Here is an 8,333-nt window from a genome sequence, read left to right on the forward strand (position 1 = left end):
GACAAGGCTGCATCCATCCCAATGCCTGGCACACCTCCCAGAGAGGACCTCCACACCTCTACCCCTCCACCTTCCCACACCTCTTACTTTACTATCTTTTCCCACAGCACATACACTGTCTGACATGCCATATATTGTACTTGTTTCTGTGTTTATCATCTTTCTTCCCTCAGGAGAATGTTTTGCCTGTCTGGCTCATGGCTCTCTCCCCGGCAACTGGCCCAGTGCTTGGCACATAGTAGGTACTCAATAAAGACTGGCTGAATGAATAACTGAGTGAAATGATTAACGGGCTCCAGTGCTCGTGTGTGTGTGTGTGTGTGTGTGTGTGTGTGTGCACGCGCACGCGCCCTGCAGATGGAAACGTAGGGCAGGCTGGGGAAGGGGCGCACCTCGGGCTGAGCACGCCAACCCCCTTCCCTTAGTCTGACACCACAGACCCCAGGAATAAAGACCAGGGCCGACCCAGGCCCCACTCAACACAGCACAACCCAGACATACTTTTCCAGCAGACACAGAACCTGTGGGGTGCCTCTGTCTCTGGGCCGACGGCTCTGCTGGGCCCTGTAGTGAGAGGACTGTGGGGTGCCTGGGCTGCGAGCGGCCCTCTGGGTCACCTCCAGCAGGTTCCCCCGCTTCAGCCATCCACCTGCCACCATCCCACTGCTTCCATCTCCTCACACCACCGCTAGTCACTTCCGTTATACTTTGCTTTAAGTTAACTCGCTATGTGTCTCCCTAACTGGATGGATTTAAAAAGGAGTGCATATGTCACTATCATAAATGGAGAAGCAATACCTGTGCCCCAAATAGACGGTAATTGTAAACACAAATACGCAGAAAACAACGTGTTGTTAAATTCTGGCTCAAGAGCGTCGATTGCCCAAGACGGAGCCTGAAGCCTGCAGCTGCTGGTTATAAGGTAAGCCAGTGCTGGAGCGATGTTTGAGTCACCTAACAGCAAGTGAGGCTTTCTCCCCTAGAATGAGAATTGCTGGGTGATTCATTGCCAGGTGACACCCTCTCTGTGTCCCGCCTAACATCACCCTCCAGAACTCACCAGTGGGTCCCCTCTCAGCCTTTAGGGACCTCTCCTCGGGCCAAGCAATTCTCATTTCATGTCTAGGCCTGGAACCTTTATGGGGGATACCCTGGAAGCAGATGTCTGCACAGCCTGATGGCTGTGGGCTAGGCAGGGAGCCCAAGCTGGAGGGAGTCTCCCCTGGGGCTGGCTGAGGCCTCTCTACTCCCCAGCAAGCCCCTCCCTTGTCCCAAACCCTCAGGCAAAGGGAAGCAGGCACAGGGCCAGGCTGGCACCAGGCTCAGCTGGGCCTCAGCAAGCCCCAGGGAACCAGGGTGAGCTCATCCCTTGCCCTTAGTTATCCTCCAGGCTAATGAGCATCTGAGAACCTCCCTTGCCCTGGATAGGAGCCCCACCCCTACCCCCTGGGACACGGGGGGGGGGGGGGGGCGCGCGGACAGGAGGTTCTAACAGGCCAAATGACACCCCAGGAGAGGAAAGGAGCTTGGGGAGAGGAGCGCTACTTCCTGCCTCTGGAAAGCTGGGGCTGGTGCAGGCCGTTAGGGTCACGTTAGGTTTAGGACTCTGCAGCCTACTGTGTGGGCTAGGTCTGCTCACCACCTGTGTAACCTTTAGCAAGGAACTTAGCTCCTGGCTGCTCAGAGCATGTCTGCAACCATCAGCACCACCTGGGAGCTTGTGAGAAAGGCAGCATCCCACACCTAGACCTACTTAGCCAGACTGTGCATTTTAACAAGACCCCCAAGTGATTTCTGTGCCTATGTGCCACTCTGTGCCTCAGTTTCCCCATCTGTAAAATAGGGGATTAAAATGAGTTTATAGGGGCCGGCCAAGTGGCACATTGGTTGAGAGCTGGCTTGGGATGCCAGAGGGCCCCGGTTCGGATCCCGCATGTGGGGGCCAGTGACGCTGCCCTCTACAGCTAGGATGCTGAACGGCAGCTCGACCTGGAGCTGGGCTGCCTGTGAGTCACAGACTTCAGCAGGTGGGTTGCCATAGGCTACCGTGTGTGGCCAGTGGCCAGCGTGGGCGGCCAGTAGCTGCAGTGAGGGGCTGTCTAGAAGCCGGCGACTGATCTGCCTCACCTGGGAGGAGCGCAGTGATGGTGCCAGCTTGGGCCAGTAAAGCAACATCCTCCGCAGCTAGACTAAAGAACAAAAGGATAGCAACTTGTCTGTTCCCCTTACCCCAATTCCCCAATAAAAATCTTTAAAAATAAAAATAAATAAATAAATAATAAAATAAAATGAGTTTATATACATGTAGTGCTTTGAACAATGTTTGCTATTATTGTTCATTGTAATTGTTACTATTGAAGCAATTCAGTCCAGGCAAGGTAATGGCTGGGCCCAGATGGGCTACTCCCAACCCCCCACCTCTCAGCACCCCAGAGCGGGGGTTACATGAGACCCACATGAAGACGAAAAGCCTCAGGTTCAGAGAGGTGCAGTAACTTGTTGAGTTCTAAATGGAAAGGCCCAAGTTCACCCCCACACCTGTCCAACCCTATTACTCATGTTAACACTGAATGGGTGGGACTGCTGAGTCTGCACCAAGCACTTGGGGTGTTTACAACCACCCTGTGAGGTCGAACTTACTGTTACCCCCATTTTTCAGATGAGAAAACGGAGGCACGGAGCAGTGCACCAGCTTTTCCAAAGCTACCCAGCAGGAAAGGCTGGATTTGGACCCGGCAGTCTGACTCTCAAATTCTATGCCATGCTCTACTCCGCTTCACCATTTTTTTCTCCCAGAATCTTTTCCCCCAGAGGGTCCCTGCCTCCTCTGTCATTGCTTTGCCAGCCCTGGCTCTGGGGCTCCAAGCTGCCCCTCCCACGTCCTCACTACTAATGAGGTCTTTGCCAACTTGAGGCTGGAACCACAGAGGCCGCTGGAACTGGCTCTGTGGGAAGAACCTGTTTCCTGCCACTCTGCACTCCCAGGTGTGGCTGACGAGACTGGAGCCTTTGAGGGCAGGGCTGGGCAGACTGGGGAGCAGGGCTGTTTGAGACGCCTGGCTCTGGCCCTCTGGGGCAGCTGGCCTGGAGCTCGGCTCCCCTCTGCCTCTCTGTCCCCCATTCCTGCTCAACCCCCAGTTCACCATCTGGGCCTGGCCTCTTCTCGGCTAGGATGCAGCTGGGCCAGGCCTAGAGCTCAGCAGTCTAATCATTCATTCATTCAACATACATGTATTCAGCACCTACTGTGCCTGGTGCTGTTCTGCAGACATGGCAATGAATAAAACTGACCTAGTCCTGGGGAAGAGACAGACCAGAAATTAATCACATCTCCTCAAAAATGTACAATTTCATAATGCAAAGGGGGAGGGAGAATAACAAAGGGAACTGATCATAAGATATCGGGGAAGGCCTCCAAAGGAAGGACATTTAAGCCAAGGTATGAAAGAAAGATGAAGTGGAAGAATGTTTCAGCTGGAGGACGAAGCATGTGCAAAGGCCCAGAGGTGGGGAACAGCTCGATGCATCTGAAGCAGGAAGGAGACGAGCCAGGCTGCAGTAGAAACAGNGTGCATGCAGCAAGAGGCACTTACCAGAATGTTCAAACAGCCCTTCAAATTAGCAGACACCTGGACATCACCCAAGAGGCCATCTGTAGGAGAGCAGATGATCACCTGTGGTACACTGACCTGGTGGAATATGACACAACAGTTAAAAACAAGTGAACTAAATGAGGGTCAATCTTAGCTGTGTGCTACTACATGAAAAAATTAAGTTCCGGAAGATTCATACAGCTTAATACTCTTTTTGGTTGTCTAGACTCCCTTTGTTGTGGATTGAATTGTGTCCCCAGAGAAATATACTGAAATCCTAATCCCCAGTACCGGTAAATGTGACCTTATTTGGAGATAGGGCCTTTGCAGATGTGATTAGTGAAGTTTAGATGGGGTTATGTTGAGTTAGGGTGGGTCTAAATCCAATGACTGGGGTCCTTATAAGAAGAGGAAGAAGTCCTAGCCATAGCAATTAGGCAAGAAAAAGAAATAAAAGGCATCCAAACTGGAAAAGAAGTAAAATTATCTCTGTTTGCAAATGACATGATCTCATACATGTAAACTTCTAAAGACTCCACCAAAAAAACTGTTTGAACTAATAAATGAATTCAGTAAAGTTGCAGGATACAAAATCAACATACAAAAACCATTTGTTTCTATATAAGAACAACAACCTGTCTGAAAGAGAAATTAATAAAGCCATCCCATTTACAATAGCATGAAAAACAATAAAATACTTAGGAATAACTTTAACCAAGGAGGTGAAAGACCTGTACACTGAAAACTATAAGACATTGATGAAAGAAATTAGAGAAGACCCAAATAAATGGAAAGCTGTCCCATGTTCTTGGATTAGAAGAAGTGATATTGTGAAAATGTCCATACAAAGTGATATACAGATTCAATGTGATTCCTATCAAAATTCCAATTGCATTTTTCACAGAAATAAGAAAAAATTATCCTCGAATTTGTATGGAACTATGAAAGACCCCAAATAGCCAAAGCAATCTTGAGAAAAAAACAACAACAAAAAAACAAAGCTGGAGGCATCGCACTTCCTGATTTCAAGCTATATTACAAAGCTACAGTAATCAAAATAGTATGGCACCAGCATAAAAACAGACTCACAGACCAGTGGAACAGAATAGAGGGCCCAGACATAAACCCATGCATATATGGTCAACTAATTTTTGACAAAGGCGACAAGAACACACGATGGAGAAAAGACAGCCTCTTCAATAAATGGTGCTGGAAAAACTGGATATCCACATGCAAAAGAATGAAATGACCTCTCTCTTAGATCGCTCAGAAAAATTAACTCAAAATGGATCAAAGACTTAAACGTAAGAGCTGAAACCATAAAACTACTAGAAGAAAACATATGGAAAAAGATCCTTGACATTGGTCTTGGCAATGATTTCTTGGATAAGACACCAAAAGCACAGGCAACAAAAGCTAAAATAACGTCAAATTATGAGCTTCTGCAGAGCAAAGGAAACAATAAGTTGACAAAGCAACCTGCTGAATGGGAGAAAATATTTGCGAACCATACATCTGACAAGGGGTTACTATCCAAAATACATAAAGAACTCATACAACTGAACAGCAAAAAGAATAAAATGCAGTAAGTCCCCGACTAATGAACATTTGAGTTGCGAACTTTCACAGATACGAATGGACCTCGCATTACAAACATTTGTAGATGCGAACAAATCATGGAAGTAGCTCACGTGTCTGCTCTTGTCAGTTCACTCCATGCAATCCCCTATATGCCAGTACTGTACCACCATTTTACAGGTAATTGTAAAAGTAAAAATAGTTTATTTGCAGTATTTTTGTGTGTGTTTAGTTTTTTTATGCTTTACATTGTATATTTCTATCAAAGTTGTATAAGACTCACTTTCTTAGATTTACAAATGAATCCGACTTAGGAACATTCTCCCAGAACAGAACTCGTTCATAAGTTGGGGACTTACTGTGATCCAATTTAAAAATGGGCAAAGGACCTCAGACATTTTCCCAAAGAAAACATTCACATGGCCAATAGGTACATGAAAAGGAGCTCCACACACTAATCATCAGGAAAATACAAATCAAAACTCCAATGAGACATCACCTCGCACCTGCTAGAAGGGCTATTACAAAAAAAGACGAGATAAGTATTGGTGAGGATGTGAAGAAAATGGAATTTTTTCATGCACTGTTGGTGGGAATGTAAATAGTACAGCTGCTATGGAAAACAGTATGGAGGTTCCTTAAAGAATTAAAAATAGAACCACCACATGACCCAGCAATCTCACTTCTGGGTGAGTGTGTGTGTGTGTGTGTGTGTGTGTGTGTGTATGAAGGAAATCAAATCACTATCTTGAAGAGATATCTGCACCCCTATATTCACGGCAGCATTATTCACAATAGCCAAGATACGGAAACATCCTAAAAGTCCTTCAACAAATGAATGGATAAAGACGTGGTCTATAAATACAATGGAATATTTATTATTCAGCCATAAAAAGAAGAAAGTCCTGCCACTCGCAACAACACATAGAAAGATGGGGGGCACTATGCTAAGTGAAATAGGCCAGACGGAGAAAGACAAATGCTGTATGGTTATCACTTACAGTTGGGGGAGGGGTAGAATGGAAGGAAGAAAAAACACATTTCACAGAAACAGAAAATAGAATGTTGGTTGCCAGGTGCTGCGTGGAGGGGGGAATAAGGAGATGTAGGTCAAAGGGTACAAACCTTTCAGTTATAAAAATAGTTTCTGGGGATCTAATGCACAGCATGGTGACTATAGTTAACAACTCGGTACTGAATACTTGCAAGTTGCTGAGAATAGATCTTCAGCATTCTCACCAGACGCACAAAAATAAAAGCGGTACCTATGTGAGGCGATGGATGTGGCAATTATCTCGACCTTGGTAACCATTCCATAATGCGTATGTATGAGAGCATCACTTTGTACACTTTAAACATACACAATTACGTATGTCATTTACTCCTCAATAATATTGGGAGAAGAAAAAATAAGCAGCAATGACACACAGAGAACACAGGAGCCAGAGGCAGAGATCTGAGCGCTGCAGCTCTAAGCCGAGGGCTGTCAGGAGTTGCTGGCAACCCCCAAAAATCAGAGGCCAAGCACGGAGCAGGTCCTTCTCCAGAGCCTTCAGAAGAGGCGTGGCCCTGTCAACACCCTGATTTTACACTTACAGCCTCCAGAGCTGTGACAATACATTTCTGTTGTTTTAAGCCACTCAGTTCCAGCAGCCCTAGAAAACTAACATACCCTTTAAATAAAGTTAGTAAGAAGAAACGAAAATTTCAAAATATGCTCTTAGGATGTAGGTATCATAAAACTGCACGAAGAAAGCAGGGAGTGATGAAGACAGGATTCAAAGTGAGGGGGACCCCAGGTGGGGGATGGGATGGGGGAGATCTCAGGACTGAATGCTGGCCACTGTTAGGGTCCTCGCGTTTGTTTTGACTGATGGGGTACCTGGTGTGTATTACATGATTAACGAAGCTATGAAATTTTTAATAAAAGTCATACAAGGACCAAAGGAGAGAGTATGTCATGATCTGCCCACCGTTCTGTGTTCACTAAGAAATCACTTAAAAATAAAAATAAGGCGCCAGCTGAGTGGCTCAGTTGGTTAAGAGCTCGCTCAAGAGTTTGAGCTCTGAGCAACAGCNAGAGCTGTCATTGTTTTGTCCTTGATGTCCTGAATGTCATCAAAATGTCTTCCTTTCAATATTTCCTTTATCTTTGGGTAAAGAAAGAAGTCACTGGGGACCAGATCAGGTGAGTAGGGAGAGTGTTCCGATACAGTTGTTTGTTTACTGGCTAAAAACTCCCTCACAGACAGTGCCGTGTGAGCTGGTACATTGTCGTTATGCAAGAGCCATGAATTGTTGGCAAAAAGTTCAGGTCGTCTAACTTTTTCACGCAGCCTTTTCAGCACTTCCAAATAGTAAGCTTGGTTAATTGTTTGTCCAGGTGGTACAAATTCATAACAAATAATCCCTCTGATATAAAAAAAAAAGGTTAGCAACATCGTTGCAACAAGTCTGCAAACTTAGTTGTCACACCTTGTATGTGTGGGGTGTATACACATTTGCTTATATTTTCAAAAATAAACAATGAAAGGATAAAGCACAAACTAATACAAATGGTTACCTGTGCGGGAGGGAGGCAGTGAGTGAAGGAGACAGGAGTGGAAGCTAGACTTCTCTGAGTGTCTCTTGTTTTATATTTATTTTGTAAATGCAAACAGTTTATAAAATTATGAATCAAAGGCCAAAAAAAGCAATCCCTTAAAATTGAAAAAAAAAAAACCCAGAAATGAATAACCCTGATTGAATGTCAACTTGGCACCACACTAACGAGATTGTTGGAAATGACTTTGAAATAGCATTTTGGTTGTATATCCCTAATGGGCTTTATCTTAAGGACCACAGAACCACAAAGAAATAGAACCACAGGGAAATTTTCAAGTGCATTCTGTCATCTTATAGGAAGTAATTATATGGGTATTGTTACATTGAAACTATTAACTTTGCAATATAGGACAAAGATGATGACAAATTGTGTTAATGTTGTTGGGAGCCAAGATTTTCTGTTAAGAAAAAAGAGATAAAAAACAAAATCAGGGCCGGCCGAGTGGCGCGATGGTTAAGAACTGGCTTGGGACGCCAAAGGGCCCCGGTTCGGATCCCACATATGAGGGCCAGTGACACTGCCCTCCACAGCTAAGATGCTGAACAACAGCTCAACCT

General features: G+C 45.5%; 1 protein-coding gene across 1 annotated transcript in view; it reads right to left on the minus strand.

Moving 5' to 3' along the window:
- LITAF (lipopolysaccharide induced TNF factor) overlaps positions 1-8,333 on the minus strand; it is a 132,554-nt gene that overhangs the window by 104,026 nt on the left and 20,195 nt on the right. The window contains exon 2 of the mRNA XM_019650923.1: positions 3,594-3,689. The gene's annotated coding sequence lies outside the window, so the exon portion shown is untranslated. The remainder of the gene's footprint in view (positions 1-3,593; positions 3,690-8,333) is intronic.

The sequence above is a fragment of the Hipposideros armiger genome, unplaced genomic scaffold, assembly GCF_001890085.2.
Source record: "Hipposideros armiger isolate ML-2016 unplaced genomic scaffold, ASM189008v1 scaffold_149, whole genome shotgun sequence".
Classification (NCBI taxonomy): Eukaryota; Metazoa; Chordata; class Mammalia; order Chiroptera; family Hipposideridae; genus Hipposideros; species Hipposideros armiger.